Source organism: Saimiri boliviensis, chromosome 12 (genome assembly GCF_048565385.1).
Source record: "Saimiri boliviensis isolate mSaiBol1 chromosome 12, mSaiBol1.pri, whole genome shotgun sequence".
NCBI classification, from domain to species: Eukaryota; Metazoa; Chordata; class Mammalia; order Primates; family Cebidae; genus Saimiri; species Saimiri boliviensis.
Window position 1 is genome coordinate 101544145 of NC_133460.1, and position 21895 is coordinate 101566039.

Consider the following 21895-nt stretch of genomic DNA (forward strand, 5'->3'; position numbering starts at 1 on the left):
ATTTTTTTTATTCATTCATTCATTCATTTACTGAGCACCTAAGAATTGCCACTCTTAGGTTAAATGGCTGGAGACACAGCAGTGAAAAAGGGAAATACTGGCTTTGTTGTTCTTAGGAAATTTTTTTTTTTTGAGATGAAGTTTGCCTTTGTCTTCCAGGCTGGAGTACAGTGGCATAATCTCAGGTCATTGCAACCTCCAAAACTTCTGCCTCCCAGGTTCAAGTGATTCTCCTGCCTCAGCTTCCTTAATAGTTGGGATTACAGGCATGCACTACCACGCCTGGCTAATTTTTTTTATATTTATAGTAGAGACAAGGTTTCACCATGTTGGCCAGGCTGGTCTCAAACTCCTGATCTCAAGGATCCACCCACGTCATCCTCCCCAAGTGCTGGGATTACAGGTGTGAGCCATCATGCCTGGCTTAGGAATTTAAGTCTAGAGAGAGGGTAGCAGACAAGTAGCAGGTAAACACATCAATCAGCTGGATAATTCAGACAGTGGTAAGTGCTGCGAGGTCACAGAGTGTGTGACTGGGACTGTTTTACCCAAGCATGTGCAGAACCAGGGAAAGAGCTTCCCAGGCAGAACAAAGTGCAAAGGCCTTGAGGCAAGAACGTGTAGCATATTAGAAGAACAGAGGAAGGCTGGTTTGGCTGAGTCAAGGAGAGAATGGAAGAAGAGCTTGGAAAGGAAGTGGGCAACAGGTCATAGAAGGGTTTCTTAGGCTACAAGAGGGAGTTTATATTTATTCTAAAAACAATGGCCAGCCACAAGTTTGCAATCTGATCAATGCTTTTAAAAGACCCCTGTAGCAGTGTAAAGATACCCATAGCAATGTAAGAGTGCAAATAGGGACCCCAGTGAGGAGGCTCTTTATTCATTCACTTAGCAAATATTTAAGGAGCACCTACCTGCCACATAAGGTGCTGAGACCCACTCTCAGGGAGCACAGAGCCTCCTGGGTTGCCAGAGGGGACCTGACTTGCCGTGTGTGCTCCCAGTGCAGGATACTTCTAATCTTCCACTGAAATGTCACATGAATCAAGACATTCCTGAGAGCTAAACCTTGTGGTCCAGGCTGCAAGTGGGGAAGGAGTTCAGAAGAAAGAAAGGGCTGGCTGGGTGAAAGCTGGACTGTGACCATGGCGTCTTTGAAGATGTGGAACTCAATCCTGGCATTCAAAGATGAGCATAGGAGAGAAGCAGCTGCCTTTAATCCAATGGCTGCAGAACCATGTCTAAACACCTCCCCATGCACATGTGCATTTATAAACAACACTTCAGGCTGGGCGACAGCTCATGCCTGTAATCCAGCACTTTGGGAGTCAGAGATAGGAGGACTGCTTGAGGCCAGGAGCTCCATATCAGCCTGGGCAATGCAGTGAGACCCCTGTCTTTACAAAAATAAAAATAAAAGCTGCATGTGGTGGTGCACACCTGTAATCCTAGCTAATCAAGAGGCTGAGGCAGAAGGATTACTTGGGCCCAGGAGTTTGAGGCTGCTGGGAGCTATGATTGCACAATCACACTCTATGCTGGGTGACAGAGCAAGGCCCTATCTCAAAAAAATTTCTTTTTAGAAGAACGCATTATACTCTTAGAGTACTTTCAAATATAACTACATTGTCTTACAAAAATACACACAACAGATGTTCTGGTTCCTTATGTTTTCCATCTGAATAAATACAATGCTCCTTCAGTTTAGACCCAACCAGGAAACCTGTAGCATAGTGCTGCCTGACTCTACACTTCCCCTTCTACTCTTAGTCAAGTGTGGCTGGGGAATGCCTTGATGCACAGGCAGGGTCGAGGGGGAGAAATGCACAGACAAAGCACACAGCTAGAAGGCAGACATGGCAGGACCTGCCCTTGCATTGAGTATGATGGAAAGGGGAATCCAGGATGACTACAAGATCTACAGAGGACAAAGGAAATACACATTGAGGGGGAGTGGAAACAATGAAGATCACGCACTAGCTTAGCTACTGAGAGGCTGTTTGATTCTAGGCAAGCATTTTCCTCTCTAGATCTCAGTTTCTCATCAGGAAAATGACACCATTAAAACTCAATAACTGGCCAGGCATGGTGGCTCACGCCTATAATCCCAGCACTTTGGGAGGCTGAGGTGGGCGGATCACTTAAGGTCAAGAGTTCAAGAGCAGTCTAACCAACATGGTGACTAAAATAAAAATAATAAATAAAAAGTTACTCTCCACTAAAAATAAAAATTAGGGCCAGGCATGGTGGCTCACACCTGGCAGGTCATGAGTTCAAGAGATTGAGACCATCCTGGCTAACACAGTGAAACCCCATCTCTACTAAAAATACAAAAAATTAGCTGCATGTGGTGGCACACAACTGTAGTCCCAGCTACTTGGGAGGCTGAGGCAGGAGCATCGCTTGAACCTGGGAGTTGGAGGTTGCAGTGAGCAGATTTCAAGCCATTGCACTCCAGCCTGGGCAGAGTGTCAAAGAAAAAAGTTAGCTGGGCATGGTAGTGGGCGTCTGTAATCCCAGCTACTCGGGAGGCTAAGGTGGGAAGATCACTTGAACCTGGGAGGCGGAGGTTGCAGTGAGCCAAGATCGTGACACTGCTTTCCAGCCTAGACAATAGAACAAGACTCCGTCTGAAAACAAAAACAAAAACAAACCAGAAAACTCAATAACTAAATCATATATGTTATCATACTTAATATCTATGAACATTTATTAAATGAGGTGATAAACATTTGTACAACCAACACTAAGCATAAGACATACAGCACACCAATGGAATTGAGACCCCCTGTGTACCCATTCCTATGGCACTCCCTCTCTCCTGCCCCCATCCCAGATAGAATGGTAGTACCATGCTACTAAATCTGGCATTTATCAGCTCAAGTGGCCTTTTAAGATTTAATAATACTTCTGTTAATTTTATGATTTGACCAGACCTCTTAATTTTTTTGGTGTAACTGATTTGTAGTTGGACAGAAATCTTCCACACGCACCATCTCATTTTGATTTTCACAAAATCCTATGAGGACATGCTGAGCTTGGGAAGATTATCTCCAGCTTTTCATATGAGCAAAGTGAAGTTCAGTGTGATATGTTGTAACACTTAGCATCTTGTCCGTGTTTCATCATCTTTCATGCCTTGCTTTCCATTGTTAGTTATCTTTTCATGTACATTTGCATCCATAACTAGACTGTAAGTTCCTGAGAGCAGTGATCTCTCTCCTGAAGCTGTGGCCAGTGTGGCAAGATTACAGGGCTCAGGCTTCAGTATAAAATAAATAAGTAAATAAATAAATACCTAGTGATAAGGGGAAAGTCACCCATGTGATGGGGAAGCTTCTGAGGCCTGAGGCCTAAGATAAGGGTTGCAGAAACGGAACCTAAAGAGAGGGATAAGACACAGGATGCCTGACAAAGTATGACAGAGCTCCATGGACTGGAACCCACAACGCAGCATGCTGGGCACAATTTCACTTTTATAGGTCAAGCCCCTGATGTTTGAAAAGGCAAAACAGGGAAGTTTTCAGGAGTTGTAGGAAAGCAGAAGGGTTATCCAGTTCATTTGTTGCCATAATGCTGGACTTTCTGCAAACACAACATACATCATGATGTGAAATGGGATCATAGCACATAAAAAACAAAACAAACAAACAAACAAAAGAACAATGTAGTGCCATCAAAAGCATGGCCCTTTAAGAATATTTCAGATTCACACATTTAGGACTAGGGAGCTTTAAGGAAAGGGTATTAAAGACAGCCATGACCTTTAAAAATGTATCTCACTCAAAGCTGAAGTGGATCTCTTTTGTTCCACAGACTTCTCTGAGCCTCTCAGCCCATCAGTAGGGAAATGAGAACTTCTTACAAGCCACCAATCAGCTCCCATAGCTGGAGTTTCCTTGAGAAAGTCTCCCTATTTCAGGTTTGTTATGTCACATGTCTGGTATCCTTAAGGAAAAATAAAATGTGTTGGCCTTAATTATTTCAACTTCTTAGTCAGACTTACATGGAGCATATTAATATGCCAAATTTCTGCTTCTGTAAAACTAGGACTGTGAAAGTTCTAGGTAAAAAAACACTTAGGACTTAAAAAGATATTCCAGCTTTCTCAACTGTTTTTCATAAAGAAGAATCATCACGACTGTGAAGACCATCGCAATTCGTGGAATAAATCCATAAATGTATAACCCAAACAGATTAACTAAATGAAGCTTTCCTCAGGCATGAGTAAGTCGGTTGGGCTGTAGGTATAAAATGTGTAACCACAACATCCACAGAGTGGATCTTCTTTCAAGTGACAGAGACAGGGTTAGGAAGGACTCTAGGGTTAGAGCCTTCCATGGGCAGTGCTGTTCATTGTATACACAAATAATAATGACAATTGCTAATATTGACTGTGGAATGCTTTATCTGCACCTCGTCGTTCATGCTTTCTTACAAATAACGGAGCATTATTCCTTTTATTTCTTCTACTCCTAGAGATAAGACAACAGAAACCCACAGTGGTTAGTAACTTACTCTTATCACCCAGAGAGCAAATGGGGGAGCTAGGGTTCAAACGTGGGCGTGTCTTGCCTCCTGAGCCCCACCTCCTAAGCATGTTGCGGTCTTATCTTCCACCAAGGCTCTCCTGCTCTCCAGAATGAACAGGGCTCTGAACTGTTTCTCTACTAGCCATCTGAGGATTGGTTTGCACCAATTCAGCCACCAATTCAACACTGACAGACTGCTGGAGACGGGCATTATTAGATTACCATCCCAAAGCATAACAAAATCAGTATAAAATCTTAGCCTCATTAGTATGGGACTCGGTCTCCTCAGGTAGCCAGTCTTCGCCATTGATTTTTTATTATATGCAGCAGTTGTATTTCAGTTTCTCAAATTACTCATAGCCACATATGAGTAATAAAATGATAGCAACAACTGGAGTGATGCTAACAGTTAGTTTGCCTCAAGTCCAAGAACAAAACAAACAAGCCCAAGAACAGAACAAAGTGTCCTACTCGCTCCTTAGCTCCAAAGTAAACAAGTCTTTCTGCTACTAGTACTGGATTAAGCTTCATAACATTGTCCAGGTGAAAGTACTTAGGGCTAGAGGCCTGTCTAGATGTTTGCAAAGAGGGAGATGCTTTGGCAGATTAATCCCATTCTGTGGGCTTGTTCTATTTTCTGGAAGATCTCAAGTACGACAAAATAGCTGCAACGAGTTATTGATCATCAACATTTGTCCTAAATGTTAGAAATTTTGGCATCATTTATCTCTATTTCAATCTCATCTCTATATTTATAATTTACTTAAGTATTTAAAAAGAAATAGAAAAGAAACACCGTGGTCTAATGGAAAGCATCTGAGATCTTGTGGTTCCCAACCTTTTGGAGTTTGATGATCAACAACACAATGTTATGAAACCTTTTAGGGTTCCCTATTCAATAATGAAACAAACAAACAAAAAAAGGTAAAACAACTATAAAGAAAACCTATCTGGCTGATTTAAATTATAGAGCTCATGCAGCTTGAGCAAACTCTCTTCCCGTAGCCATGGTGTAATTCCTCTTGATTGAGAATCGAGTTTCTAGGCTATTTCTCAGAGAATGAAATTACAAAACACAAGATAGCAGATTTTTAAAAAATTGTCACCAGGTATCCCTGCTGGATATCAAGTGACTGGGTCAGAAACTCAGTTGGAAACTCTGCTTAAAGAAGAGCAGAACAAATCCCCCTTGCCTGGGAGGCCAAACAGAGCATTGTTTTAGTTCCGTAGGAGATAATGACAATGGAATAGAACATTGTCCTGGGTAATGGTCTCCCGCTGGTAGGGAAATGCTGAGGCAAAAACAAACAAGGGGCTGAACTGCTACCTTCTTTTTAAAGCAAAAACTGTTGATCCAGGAACAGAGTACCTCCTAGCAGCTTCCATTTGGTTGTATAAGTCTTACATTTGGACGTGCTCCGGGTTGGGTTGTCAATTGAAGTAGGGGGTCAGGGACAGCGGTTAAGAGAGCGGCTAGCTCTACTGTTTCTGAACTGTTGGCTTCAGAGATAGGCTTAGGGAACCATTCTGAATTTCTTCAGCCACTGGACCAAACAGACTTTCCATAAAAACACAATCACCACATCAAGCTTTGCTACCAGCTGAGATCTCCCTGCTGTCATAGCCCACACTCATGCCACCCACTTTATGACTGCCGATTAGACCGATAGATATTTGTTGTATTGGTAATGCTCTGCATTTCTTGAAGAGAAAACCTTTATAAAATAAAGAAGAATAAAGCCAATAATCCATTCATTTCACACAGAAAGTCAGCACCTTCCGATTTTTCTCCCTTGCAAAATAATACAATATGTAGAGAATGTCTAATGTGTCTCTAAAAACAAGATTTAAATCAGAGATCAAAAGTGGGTAGTGATTTAAAATTCTAAATTTTGGAAAAATAGCAACTCTTATTTTATTTTTGAAACAAAAATAAATGAAGAATTCAGGACCAAAATCGTCCTTCTGCCAACTGGGGCTTCTGTAGAACACACAACTCAGACTCCACCACACAGATGGAAAATAGTCCGAATGCACACTGGCAGTATTCTTTCATTCCACGAACTTCTACAATTTCCATTAAAGCAGCATGGCATTCAAAAGTTGAGGTCCAATTCATCTTTGCTGTTAATGAGACATTTTACAAGTGTATTTTTTTTCTTGGGAAAAAATTTTGAATTGGGTAAAACAAATGGAAGTGGATATTTAAAAAACAAATTCTTCACTCGGGCTGGTGATTGACTTGCTTAGAATTCTCTGGGCCAGCATTTCATTTCCTGATGGCTGCCATTTCCCCTCCCATTCCAAGTTCTCTCTACTTGGGGCTGACACAGGATATGGAAATACTAATATGGCTGCTGCGACTCCCTTCATGTATTTCAGCAAGAGAATTATTTCATATCAGTGCCCAGTGTCTCTCCAACTTTTCCATTTCCTCTAAGATCAGGTTTCCCTGCAAAGAAGAATGCCAGATCGATTGTTAGTAACAGAAACTAATAAGCATTTGGGGCCAGACACACAACTTTTCGATGGCATGCATCACCACTGTACGTGTTTCATGATGTCACTGGCAAAAGAGGATCCTGGCCTGAATACCCACTGGAAAGAGGCAATTTATATTTTTATTACAGTCATTAATCTGATGTTTCTAATTTAAAAACATTCATTTGGGAAAAACTCAATGATGACACAAAGCAATGTTTTTGCCCTCAGTTACCTGTATGTGATTATCTCCGTTTTCTCCCTCATCTTTCTGGTTTGATGAGAATTCCCTGGTTAAATGCAACTCCAGTAGGTAATAAAGGGCATCAGTTACTTCTGAAGGTGCTTTGGCAATGTGGTCACTAATGTAAATAACCATCACAGAGATCTCAAGTGGCTGAGAGAATAAATGGGAGAATAATAAGCAAAGAGAACCAAGGTAGGGACAATGTTAAGGGGGGTGGGGAGTAAAAATTAGGTGGAAACAGAAAAACTCTTTAATGTGGGTGCTAAGGAACAAGATCAAAGTATAAGAATTTGGATTAGGCAGGATCAGTTCAAGTTGCTAATAAAAATATGGGAAGAAACGAAAGCAAACAGTTCCTGAGTCAGTCTCCAGGTATTCAGAGCTGGCCAAACACAGCGAGAAATGGAAAGGGGGTGATAATTAGTAATAAATATGAAGGTGCATAGACACTTTGGGCAATTCCGATCTTAACATCTTCTCCTCAATATTGCAGTGCTTCGTGCAAAATGAAGGACTGCTTAGAATTTTGTCTTCAGCCTTCATGATTCTGGTCAGGAGTTTCCGTATCTTCTTTGTCAGCATGCTTAAAATATTTAATGGGATGACCACTCACTCAGTAGGCATGGGATGCCTAAGCCTGTATCATTTCAGCATTCACTCTAAAGCAGAGTTCTCCAGGAATGAAAAATTTCCCACATCAGAACTTCTCCTTCAACAAGAGTAAGGTTCAGGGAACACAGGGAAGTGCCCAGTGCAAAGAATATGGCAGGAAAATGGATGGTTGTGAAGACTGGGCTCCAAATACTTATTAAAAAGAGTTCCAGGAACATGTTTACTGTGAGATTTCTCCAAGAGAAAGTTCATGAGAACCATTTTCAAGTTTCAGGAAAGTCTATTTGGTAAGGTAGGAACTTTGCAAGTTCAGAAACTATTTTTTTAAAAAAGAGAAACAAATTTCAATCACTTTAATAAACACTTTAAAAGCAATTTATGATAACTGTAGCCTTCCAGTGACTAAGGCTACACTGAACTTTCCAAGTCGAAATATTCATCCCTTGTATTCATGAAAAGTCCTCTCAACAATTTTGAAAAATATTAAAAACATGAAAGCAATTGTAAAATCACTTTCACCTGTGCAATATCCTTTTTCATGAATGTCTCCAATTACATAGCTAGGGTTACAGATTTTCACAAACACAGTTTCATTTTTGATAGTTATGTAGCTGTAATTTCAGGCTATTTCACTCTATTGAAAGGTATGGGAGTTGCCTTTGCCCTCTCTTCCTCATGTGGCTTAAGCCATCCAAGAAAACATCAAGAAATTAAGAAGGGAAAACAAGAGGTAGAGATTGCATTCAAAAGACTGGAATCCACCCCATCAGAAGAAACAAGTTTATAACATTTGGGGTTACCTCCGTGCTACGTCTTCCATCTGTGCAATGGGCTAATGTCCCTGTGCTGGGGGTGTCTGGGGAGGATGGGGACGCCCTCAGCGCTGCAGAGGTGCTAGGAAAACAGCCAGCTGTCTCCTGACTCAGAATTTTTGAAAGCTTTCGTGCCTCTCTGAGAAAGCCGATCCATATCCATCCGGTATCAATTTGCCTACTAGAAGCGGCAGGATAAGTACACGGATTTGGGCAGTGCTTACATTTTGGGTTTATTGGCTTGATGGTGTTGTTTGGGGCGCTCTCAGCCACAAACTGCAGAAGAGTGGGGGCGGGGGATAAGGTGGGGAGGAAAGGGTGGGCAAAGGAGCCGAGAATGAGACCAGCAGGAGGGTGGAAACTCCGGGAGGGAGAGGAACCGCAGAAGGCGACGTACAGTTCGGCGAGGGACCGGGAGAGGTAGGGGGATCCAAGCTGCGTCCAGCGGGAGAGCGGCTTCGCGCCCCGCAGCCTAGCTGGGTCCCTTCGCCCGGCCAGGAATCTCGGCCCCGGCCAGCCCCACGCAGGTCCCCATGCCCCCTACAGGAGATGGAAGTCGCCGGGACTCTGCGCTCTGCCCGCCTCCCCCGGCCGGCCCGGCCTGGGATCCGCACCCGGAGGGGCTGAACCGAGGCGGACGCAGCCCCGGGTCTGTGGCTTGCCGGGCCGGGTGGGTGGATGCGATTTTCTGGCGGTGGCGTTTGCAGGAGGGCAGGAGATGGCGCCACCCGGGGCCTCCCTTAGCACAGCGGGCCGGGCAGGGTTCGGGGGCCGGAGTGAGGGTGCGGGTAAGGCTCTGAGTTCTGCTTCAAGCAGGCGGCGGTGCGCGAAATGCAATCGCGTGGGCCCCGCCTGCCCTCTCGCTCCTGTCTTTCCTCGACGCTTGGGAGGCGTCCTCCAGCCCCCTAGTTGCGATGCTCTCGGGTCCCCGGTGTGGACCCGCACGTGGGCCCGGGAGTCGAGTGGAGAGGAAGGCGTGTTGAGCACCTCAACTTTCTGCGCCGACGGCTGGGGACGCGGAGAACCCTCCCGGAGCCGGGGTCCCCGTCTGCCAGGCAACCTCACTCTGCGTCTGGGGTCGCCAGGGAGGAGGCCGGGCGCGGACTCGACAGCGGCTGCGCTCCTACAAAGCCCACACAGGCCTTCTCGCCTTTTCCTTTCCGGGCCGGTGCCCTAAACTCCGGGAACTCGCGCAGGAGGGGCCTGGAAGACAAAAGCGACGGCCTAAGTTGTCTCGCCCGCTGCGCCCGAGGAGCGTCCCGGTGGCGCTGCGGGGCGTGTGTGTGTGTGTGTGGGGGGGGGGGGTTGTCGCCTCCCCCAGCACCTTGCGGGGCGGGTGCCAGGCTGGGCCTGTAGACAGTTTCACCGCTGCTTGTCATTTCTCCTTCATTTTGCACTGGGGAAGCTGCCCTTCCCCTCGGAGAAAGAGGCCGTGCCTGCACCCAAAGGTAACCCTCGGGTGATCCCGGGAGCGGGGCTCTCTGGCCTGGGTGCGAGAACTGGGACGGGGAGTTAAAGGTTTCTGTTGCATCAGAGAAACTCGGCAGCGTCAAAGAGAAAAAGCTTCCAGTGGGACTGGGCCTAATGCTATTTTTATTTAAGTCTCAAATTGTCTAGTTTGCCATTTTGCTTCTATTTTTAAAAACTATTTCTCAGTGGCATGGGGGGGGGAGATCAAAGGTGACGGATGGGTATCCCTATGTTGGTATCAAGCGTGCCTTCATGTCTGTCATTCCTCGGGCATTTGTCCCAGTACCGTCCACATGAAGTATCTTCTTCCAAGGAACCCTTGCAATAAAATGGGATATTTCTATTTGGACTAGTCTATGTCCTAGAAGGTCGGCAGCCGCGCCAGGCTTACCCAATGATTAAAGGGGGTCATTTCCTACAATAAGATAGAGTCAATGAAGAACCCACAAGCTCATTGATTTCCATCCCTGTGTAGTCAGCTTGTTCACTTTCTCCTAAGATTATGACAATAGTAGTAATAATAATAACCAGGACACAAATAACGCTTGAGAAGTCATTTGTAACTATCTCTTCTTGGAGGTGAGAAACACACATATGCATCCATATACACCCACCCCTGTGGACTTCTGGTTTATTTTTGTCAGAGAAACTCAGAATTGCTTGAGGTGTGTGTTTTTTTCTTAAATGATCTATTTACAGACTTGCTAATGCCTCCCCAGAAATCCTGTTTATCAGCCCAATAGTTGTGACAGGGTTAGAAAACCAGTTTAAACTGTTAATCGGCCACAAAAAAGGGCCCTAGATTGATGCCTTTCACTTACCTTTGAAAGGCCATACAAGCGACGCCATACATTGGGATGAAATTAGACAGCGGCAAAATCATTACCTTGACTTCCCGCAATAAAGACAACCTTAAAAGGGGGCTATTGATGGTTTCAAATTACATAACGGTGGTTTATATGTTCTTCCTCTGCGCTCACAGAAAGCAATTTTAGCGAATTCTTCAAAGAACAAACGGCCATAGCATTCACACACATTTATTTATTGCAGAGCACTATTAGAGAGAGAGGGCGGGGTGGGGGGAACCCAAAAACAAAAATCCCAGCCAAAGGAGGCCAAATCCAAAGCGAATATGTCCGGTTTCTGTTTCATTAAGCTCCTGGGCTCCCGTTCTGCCCCGGAGCTCGGAGTGCTCGGTCTCTTTACCCCGGACGGGACAGGGAGTGGAGTTCGTAGCCTCTTGGGTGAGAAAAGCCCCGCGCACGTCACCGGGTCCCATCTGCTCACTGCTTCTGCAGATTTTAAACCTGGACACAGCCTCCTCTAGGTTAGAAAGCATTTCCCAAACAAAACCGATTCCGGGGTGCAGTGGGCCTGGCGCTGGATCCTGGAGAGAAGGATCAGCCCCCCCCCACACCCCCGCTTCGCACCTGTGCTTTTGGAATGGCTCCTACTTGGGGAGGGGTGGGCCACCGCCTTCTCTGCCTTCTATCAGATGTTTCCTCGGAAACATCTAATTTCTACGTAAATCCAGAAGGCGATCAAATGAAGGCGGCCCACCTCCAGCGCTTTTTTTTTTTTTTTTTTTCTCAAAGGCGTCGTATGCATTTTCGGGGGCTCCAGCCCAGGCTGAAAAAGTCCCCTCAAACCTCTATTCGGAGGTTGCTCACACGGCCTGCAAAAACCCAACGGGGCACTCCGCCACCCCACCTTACGCCTCCCTAGGGCCAAGTCAGTGGTCGAAAACCAACCCGGTGGTAGCTGCCTTGACCAAGCAGACAGCCAGGACGCCCGCACGGACGGCAACGTGCGGAGGGAGAGGACCGTGCTGTCTTTCGCACGTTACGGGACAAGAGGGCTGTTGGCGCCAGGGCGCTCTGGGAGGAACTTTGCAGCGGATTTGAGAGACGGAGGGAATTCAGCAAATGTGCTGCCCAGGGCTGCCAGCTGGAGCTCGGCCGATTCGCTGCGCAGCACTGCCCCCTGGTATCCGGCGCGGAAACTGCCCCTCTCCAGCTGCAGGGCTCCTCCTTGGGCTGCGCGGGACAGATTTTTTTTTTTTTTTTTTTTTTTTTCTCCTTTCCTGGCTACACGCCTGACAGAGAAGCTGTCCCGGCGGCCTCAAGAAGGCCCCCAAGCCGTACTCAGAGCCTTTCTCCTTCCTCCTTAAGCTCTCACTTCCCCAAAGAGGACCTGGCCTCCTGGCGGCCTGAGCCAAGTCCCCAGTATGGTCCGCACCCCTTCTTGACTCTGGCACCCACGTCCCGGCTGACATCTACCGGGGAGGGGGCTGGAGACCCAGGGAGACCTCGACTACAGGCGCAGGCAAACGGAAGGAAGAGAAATGTGTTCAGAGAGACCCATTTGGAGCTGGGACCATTCATTCTTTAAGGAACATCAGCTTCCAGGGCATCTTTCATTGGTACCTGGGCGTTTCAGAGAAGAAAGGAAGTGGGTGTCAGGGCTAGCCTCTCCTCGCATCGCAGGCTGGAGAGGCGCTGATGTCCTTAGTCACTCAGTCAAAGGGCGCCTGAGAGACGGAGTCAAACTTGGCGGGAACCTGAACACCGAGGCGCGACCCACAGGGGTGCGGACAGGGCAGGGCTCAGGACCCTCGTCTGTCAGCCCAGCCCGCCCCTTCCAAACACTTGTCTGGCACAGGCTTCTATGGGTGCCGGGAGGAAGACTGCCGTAGTGGGCACAGGGTCTTCGACCCCAGGACATGCTTGGCCTTTCCCACTCCAGCTGGCTGGTTTGCCCCAGGCTTTGGGACTAAGCTTGATAGAGAGGTAGGAAGGAAGAGGGGCCGATTCCGGAGCCAGAGTGGGTTGGGGTCCCAGTTTGGCCACCCTCTCTGGCTGTGTGACCTTGAATGACTTCAACTCCCTGGGCACCAGTTTCCTTTTTTTTTTTTTTTTTTTTTTTTTTTTTTCAGGAATGTGTGAGGATTGAGGTAACGTCCTTAGGATGCCCACATGTGTTCCGCCAAGGTCGCCCTTGATGGTTGCCGGCGTTCGTTGCAAGAAAACCCCTAGGAATCAGCTTGTGAGGTGGGCGCCAGCCGTACTGCACAGAGGCATCCTGGTCTCCAGGTTTCAGGAGGGGCAGAAACAGCGCAGTGTCCTCAGCCCTGAGCGCAGAGAGCTGGAGGCCCCGACACTCCTGGGTTCTCTTCTGCTAGGATGCAGACTACCAGCGCGCGCACCGCCTCACACACCTCTGCCGTGGGAAGTGAGTCATCGCTTATGATCGCATCTGGCCACGCCAGCTACAAGAACACTGGGCCTCACAGCTGCCACTTCCCCAGCCTTAACCTGCGTCAGGCATCGTGCTAAGAACTATGCACCCGCAATCCCTCTCCTTCACCACAGTCCCGACAGAAGTAGTTGTTTAAGTTTTAAAATCTCCATTTTTAAAGAGCAGGAAACAGGCTCAGAGAGGCTAACTTCCCCCAAGATCACACAGCTGGTAAGTGCGAGAGCGGGGACTTGAACCGAATCTTCCTTCGAGGCCAAGCTCTGAACCACTAGGGTGGCATTAGAGAGCCAAGCTCTGCCCTTCGGTTTCCATCCACGCTGCACTCTCTGAGCCGCAATTTTGTCTCCTGCATTGGCACTGGCGGAAGTCGAGACAGGCTCCCGGGAATCGCTGGCCATTTCGCACACTTCCACGCACCCCGCTTGTTCCAGAGACTCAGCGCTTGTTCTGAGATCCTCTTAATCCAGGCGCCCGGCGCGTGTGGTGCTCAGATCAGACTTATCCACCCCAGCACCACGCGGTCGGGCGCCTGGACCAAGGTCCCGGAAGGAACCCCTCATCCTCTTCTCCCGAGGCTCAGCTCAGCAGTCAGGGAGGAGCCAGTTAAGAAGTCGCGGTCAAGCCTTGACAGCTGGGTCTGGGGGACGCAGTGGAAGGGGAAGAGCACGGAGCAAGGATACCTCCGGACAGCCCCTCCCTGACACCCCGTCGATGTCCTCCATGCCCAGGGGCTCCCTTGCTGCCCCGACCTAAAAGGAAGCTGTCGCGGCCCAGGACACGGTAACCAAAAGGCCACCAGGGACGGAGAGGGCAATGAGTGGGTTTGGACTTGGGGTTTCCGAGCCAGCTGCTCCCTAGAGCCGTTCGTGAGCTGGTCAGCCAGCACGTATTTCACGAATGACCACTGGGTGCTAGGCCCTGCACTCAGCCCTTTCGTCCTCCCCCGGGGCTGAGCCGAGGGTGCCCCAACACTAGTCGGAGCGAGCTTGGAGACCCGGCGCCGGGGCTGCGCTCTCCGGCCGGGTGGCTTTCCACGCACGCCTCGCTTGGTAGCTGCCGTCCCGCCCTGCTCTGCCCGTGGGCGCCCCCTGGCTGCAGGAAGCAGAGCGCACACCCCGCCCTCGGGGCTCCGTCCCAGCTCACTCCCCCGCCTCGCAGCGCTCCGCCCGCACCCCCAGCTCGCGCTGCGGCGGCCGACCTCAGCCCCGGAGACCGTACGAAGGTCTCTCGAGCTTTCAGTGAGCAGCCAGGGCGCGCGGCTGGCCAGAGCCCGCCACGCTCTCCAGCAACAGGCCCGGCTCTCCCTGATCAGCGAGCTCGGATACCGGGGCACCTCCCTCCCTCTGCCAGGCCTCTGAGGGCAAGCGCTGTGCTTCCGAAGAGGTGAAAAGCCCCAAACAAACAAAACCCCCAAGCCCACTCAAGTTCAGGGGTGGAGAACTGTGTGCATCCGAATTTTAAAAAGATCTCCGGGACTTCCACCACTACAAACACCCTCTTGTCCCCAGACGCCATCCCATCCCACGCACCCCACGCACCCCACGCACCCCACCCACCCCACGCCGCGTCCTGTGAACTGGAATCGCGAATGTGCCGCAACCTTCTCGACTGTCACATGTGTGTCCCCAATGCCATCTGCCCACGACTGTGAGTGAAGCAAACCCCACTGGCAAACGCGATGGAGAGAGATGGCTCCTCGAACCAGAATTAGGAGGAAAACGCCGCTGAGGGCGTTTCAAAAACCCAACAGGCAAGCAGGGAAACCTGCGTCGTCAGACCTGCTGGCTTCTGAGTTCTAGCCCCATGCACTGCGCCGAGCTAATTCTCCCGGCGACTCTCTGAGTGGGTTATTACCACGTAATAATTGATGAGGACACTGAGAGCGAAGAGGAGTTAATTAACATGCCCCCAGTTCCAGAGTTGGAAGTCAGGGATAGATCTTAACTGGTGGGGCTGTTCGGAGGGCCTGTGAGACTCAGCTTGGTTTCAGCCCAGAGCCCAACACAGCGCCGGTAGAGAAGGTATTCGGTATTTTTTTGCCTGCTAATGCGGCGGTAGGAAGTTCACTTACATCTTTGATGACTCACATTTTCGAAGCAGCCCCATACAACATCCAATTCTGGGGTAAAATATAATTGTGAAATTCTATGGAATTTGGAGATGAAGGAGTGGACCCTTGAAACATAACCCAGAACTTACTTGTTTTGTGAAAAAAATTATGGAAAATTTCCAACATATACAAAAGAAAAGAGAATATTAGGATGAATTCTCATGTGTCCCGTCCCCAACCTCCAAATAACGAAGGCCAATCTATTTCATGGCCAATCTATTTCCTTCTCTCCTGCCCACAGACTCTGCCTCCCCAACCCTCAAAACACACACACCTACTTTCTCCATTCAAACAGATTATTTGGAAGTGAAACCTAGACACTGCCACATTTAATCTGTAAGCATTTTCAGGATGCATTGTCAAGAGACAAGCACAATACCAAAACTACAATAGCACCAACACAACCAAGATACACCCAGAAACTTCACATTCCTAAACACCCTGGAGTATCTATCCAGTTGGCTGAAGCTTTATTTTAACCAAAATTCCTGGTTAGAGCTTGGTTTTCACTGAGTTTCAGCTCTAGGGCCAGAATGACCTGAGTTTGGATCTTGATTTTCTTTTTTCTTTTTTTTCTTTTTTATTACTTATTAGTTGAATGACTTGGAGACACAACTTACCTTCTCTCTGAGTGTCAGTTTAGTGCGATTTCACGTGGTTGTCATAAAGATAAAAAACAAAACCATGTGTGAAAAGAGTTTAGCATAAGCCAGGGAATAGTATCTTGGTTATTTCTCCTAAAGCTGGAATTCAGTGAGATTTTAGCTAATGAAGTCTTGAAAATTAGGTTTGAGTTGGGGCATCGAAAGTTTTCATGTTGCATGGAGGGTGAGACTATAGCCAGGGAGGCAGACTCCCTCCACACCCAGTGCTCATTCATAAGCTCACCCCTCCCAGGACTAACAGCTGAACTCTCAGGGATCTTTCTGGCCCTAGTCTTATCCTCCATGCAACATGAAACCTTTTGAGGTTCTCTGAGGATTCTTCTAGGTCTGACAGTCCTCTTGGGCTTTTCTTGGGGCAGAGCTGTTCTTTTTCTCATGTATTGCTGCCTCTAGCATGTGGTCAGTGCTGTCTGCTGAATGAACGGTTGATGACATCATCCATCACATGGTCTTTGCACAGCCAATTCCTTCTGCCTGGGTTGTTTATGCCTTTTCTTAGCTTAATTAACTCTAACCCTCTCTGAATGGGTCAAATTCCCCTGGCATATGCTCTCAGAGGACCTCAGTGTACTTTCTCTTCGCAGGGTTTATCACTAGTTAAAATGTTACATTTATTTGTTACTTATTTGTGTGATTACCAGATGGTCTTTCTTCTGTTCTAAACTTCAGGAGGGCAGGAATCATGGCCGTTTTGTCATCGTTGTATCTTTAGCACTTAAGGCAATGGCTAATTGTTGAATGCAGGTGGTTTTTATGGTGGGGGAAGTGGCTAGATTCAGAAACTAGTTTAACCCATCTCTCACCCTAATCAGCGGTTATAGTAGCTAATTCACAATGCACTATTTCAATATGTTCTATAGGGAATTAACCTCCAAATGCGCTACCAGGCAAACTATTATGCAGGTAATAGAATGGAAAGATCAAGTTAAGATGCTTGAATCACACAGATTGTTGAATAAATTTTAAACACACAATGAGAAGGAAGAGGAAAGAGATGGGGTAGGTTAACACATATACCCCAGAAGCAGGTGGGAAGTCCCCTTCCTGAATCCTGGGCTATGTAATATGAAATGTTCACATGTTTCTCTCTCCCTCCCATACATATTAACTTTCCCCCTTAATGATGTGGTTACAAGGGCCATAACTGAGAGTAAGTGAAGGGACCCAACAGAAAGAAGGTGCCTGAGGCAATGACAGCCGCTTTTGCTATTGGAGAGCCAGGGGCAAGTTCTCCTGGCCACAGCAGGAGCATCCATTAGCCTCATGAACTGCTCTGTTTATCTGCTTCTTGGGCAGAACACAACTGGGACCATAATGGGTGTCACTGATGAGTGGCTGATTTTGGGAATCAGATAGCTGTCAGCCCTGATGTAGCACAAATATGTCTTACAACTTGGTCTTTGGATGTCTCTCTACTGGTCCATAGCACTCTGGTTGGTTCTCTCATATGTTCCACTTACCGTATCTGTCTTCAACATCTCCCACAGGTTACTGATTTGCTCATTATCCATAGGAATTCTGTGAATTCTCCTGTGTCTCATAGCTCCATCTTATTCATCTCCCCTTCTACCTAACACATCCCATGACTTTTGCTTATATCTTGTAACCTACTGACTTGCTTGCTGTCCACATCTCATACTTCTTATGAATGTATCCATTTGTTTTTCTTACCTTCTGTAGCATGATTGAGGACTGCCAAATAAAACAGCATGCAGGCATTACACAACACATTTATTAAATGCCTACTATGTGCTAAGCAAAATGCTAGGCATTGGTAATCCTGACAAGATTCCTCTGAAACTTTCCATCTAGTGGAAAGACAGTTAACTAATCAATCTTCCAGTCCTGTGAAATGATCCACTATTCCAGGGGCTTGGGGAGGTCCCTGCTGTCCCAAGAATGTGGAGGTGGGCAGTCTGGGAGAGCTTCCCTAAGGAAGTGCTATCTGAGGTCTGAGACCTGAAAGGTGAGCTCTGGAGTCCAAGGGTTTCAGAAATCCCTAACAAATAGACATCAAGGCACAGTGTATTTTTGTTTGTCCTATCTTAGTTTTGAGTCATATTTTGCCTATTGCTTGTCCAGCTTTGCCAGAGAACACTAACCGGTTCTGGTCCCCCAAAAGCGCAATTGTTACGTTTTATGCAACGATCAGAATGAAACACACCTATTGGTAAAAGATGCTGCAGAACAGTGTTTAGGCTTATAAATGGTTCTAACGGGGATCAATAGCCTATAATCAGAATATAACAATCCAAGAGAGGAGTAATATGCATCCCTCAGGACAGATTTGAGTCTTTTTCTTTAGTTCTGCAGGTTTGGTGGGGAGACTGGCTGCTTACTTCCCTCCTACAACAACTAACCTACTGAGGTAAACATGTCACAACAAGAACAATGAGATCACCAATAATATAACACTAATACCATAAACGAAAGAAATACCACCTTCAGCTCTGGTGGAACAAAAAACACAATGTGAACCAACTAACAGAACTATTTAAAAAACAAATTGCTCAGGGCTGAGCTTCACAGTTCTCCAGCTGCAATTTTCCAGGGAGCTCGGTAACAGCAGAAGTTTTTCCTGAGACATATTTGCTTCTGCTGGTTTGGTTGCAGATCTGAGCTGCTGGACAAAGAAGAAAATGCCCCACAGAAATCCACCTTGACAGTTATTCTCCAGGATTCCTCATTTTTCTCCCAAAGTGAGACGTTTCTAGTCACAGGTGACTATCAATGGAGAGTGCCAGCATCTCCTCATCAATGACGTTTTCCTTCAACCTCAGACTTATTGCAAATGCCAAAGCCCTCATCCTTGACAAGGCCATTTTTCTTTATTTTCTTGAAAAATGCACACATGAGTAACAGAATGTGGGTGGTGTGGTGGATTTTTAGAGATTGCTTGGTCTTTTCACTTCATTTTGTAGATAAGGAAACAGGCTTCAGGGGCAGACTAGAGAGTGTTCTGTGAAAACAAGCCCAGCATTTCCTTAAACATGTAAGGAGACAAACTTGGGTATCAAGAAAGATGTCTGGCTGCTGTCTGCTGGGCATTGTGACCTGTCCTCATTCCATGGATCGACTCATCTGACCACAGGATGAGGAGCCAGGCCTCAACCAGCTTCCATGAGACTTGACAAGGGATGGAGGCAAAGACTAACCCGCTATCTAGAATTAGAATGAATGCACTTGTAACGTGATGACCTCTGGGTGTGGTGAAGAGAGGTGACCTTCAATAGGATCTTTGAGCCAACTTAAACTGGCACAAGAAAGAAAAGGCTTTCATTGGAGCACATACTATTTCAGGCATATCTGTATCTAGAGACCAATGATTTCATGCAGCCACTCTCTGTGTCTGAGGCTCCTCATGGTGACAACATTTCTGCCAGACACTCTAGGTTTGCATCCTCTGAGGTTTAAGCGCTGGGAAAGAGAACGCCTATCTCTGATCAGTCTTGATGCTTCTGATTGGGTCATGTGTTCATACCTCAATCAACCACTGTGGTCAAAGGATAGTAACGCTCTAAATAGCCGAGTGTGAGTCATATGTCCTGAGGCGGGGGAAACATGAATATCGAATATAATGGAGAGAGTTCCTCTTAAGAAAACTGAGGTATCAGGAGAAATGGACTGCGTGCTGAATGGCAAAAATAAAGACATTCACCTTAAATCTTTAGATGCAAAGTTACTTAGCCATTATTCAGAGCATCGCTTTCCAGTGGCAGCACCCAGCCATGTGGGATCCTCAGTCCCAACGGTTAGCTCAAGGTTCCCTGAGTTCAGCCATAGCCCCTTGATCTTATGAAGTGCCCTGGCTTTTTCATCATCTCCTCCAGGAATGTAGCTTGCAAATCATTAGTTTGATCCTGGGACTATCAATTCTGTAGATTTGCCTGTTTTTTTGTGTGTGTGTTTTTTTTGTTTTTTGTTTGTTTGTTTGTTTTTGTTGTTGTTGTTGTTGTTGTTGTTGTTTGAGGCAGGATCTCACTGTGTCATGTAGGCTGGAGTGCAGTGGCATGATCACAGCTCACTGCAGCCTTGACCTTTCAGGATCAAGTGATATCCCTGCCACCACCTCCCGAGTAGCTGGGTCTACAGGCATACACCACCACTCCTGGCTAACTTCTTTTTGTACTTTTTGTAGAGACGGCATTTCACCATGTTGGCCAGGCTGGTCTCGAACTAACAGCCTCAGGAATTGCCCTTCCAACCAGAACCAAGGCAGACTGTTGCCTCAAATATAAGAGGAGTCTCAGCACTGTTCCTCAGCACTCTTCTTCCCCAAGCTGCCCTGTGAAATGGGGACACTGGGGAAGGCAGAGGCAATGGCATGAAGGTTCTAGGCCATTTCAGAGGAGGCACTAGCTGACATGAAGATGAAAACTACAGATGACCGGGCCTGATAAACCCTGAACCAAAACCCTGAGTGTGTGCCATCTTGGACAGATTCTGTGATTTTGACTATGCATGAGGAGAAAGAGAATGCAAGTGCTCTCTTCATTAATGGAGTTTTGAACCCAGAAAGACTTTTGAGCCTCAGAGAGCGCCTTCCACCCATCTCATATGTGAGTCATGAATGGCAAATGATACCTGAGCAGGGGACGCCTATATGTCCTGCCGTCCCTCTCAAAGGTGCCTGCCAGTGCAGGCCAGGGCTGGAGTCATCTCTCGGTAGAGAGCAGGAGGCGCTCAGGTCGGCCTGCCCTCTGAAGCCTTTCCAGACATCACTACAAACGGCTACCACTACCCAGCGGTCATTCACGCCCCAGATACATTGTCTTTCTTTCTTTCTTTTCTTTCTTTCTTTCTTCTTTCTTTCTTTCTTTCTTTCTTTCTTTCTTTCTTTCTTTCTTTCTTTCTTTCTTCCTTTCTTTCTTTCTTTCTTTCTTTCTTTTCTTTCTTTCTTTCTTTCTTTCTTTCCTGAGGCTCTGTTGCCCAGGATGGAGTGCAGTGGTGTGATCTTGGCTTACTGCAACCTCCACCTCCCAGGTTCAAGCGATTCTCCTGCCTCAAGCCCTGAGTAGCTGGGATTACAAACATGCTCCACCATGCCTGGGTAGTTTTTGTGTTTTAAGTGGAGATGGAGTTTCACCATGTTGGCCAGGCTGGTCTGGAACTCCTGAAATCAGGTGATCCACCTGCCTCAGCCTCCCAAAGTGGTGGGATTACAGGTGTGAGCCACTTCACCTGGCCAGATGCATAGTTTTTCTCATGCTTGTCCTTGCACATCTCCAGGGTGCAGGAATGTCTGGAGCCCATAAAGTGATCTGTGCTGAACCCCAAAACCCGAAAGTCAGGGCCAATTCTCTCTGCCTCCCATACTAGGTGGGGCCTTAGGTTTTTGCATGAAAACTAAAAGCCCACAAGCCCAAGGGTTCTCCACTCTTTATAACTGTTTCTAAACGTAAACAAGGAAATTTCTGGACGAGCTAAAATAACCCCAAGAAGAAGGAACAAGTGCTAGTGACATCTTCACATGAGGATGAAAGCCTCATGAATTCAGACTATTCTAAGCCACAGGTCATCTCAGGTGGGCGTTGTCATGCTTTTGGACGTGAGTGCTGGATCTCCTTCTAGGATAATTGAACCACCTCATTCTGACAGCAAAACACCACATCACTCACATCCCCATCCTAAACCAAGAGGAGGTTCTGCAGTAAGAAGTGGCACATGGATAGAATCCATAGCCAGAGTGGTTCTGACTTTAATTTCAG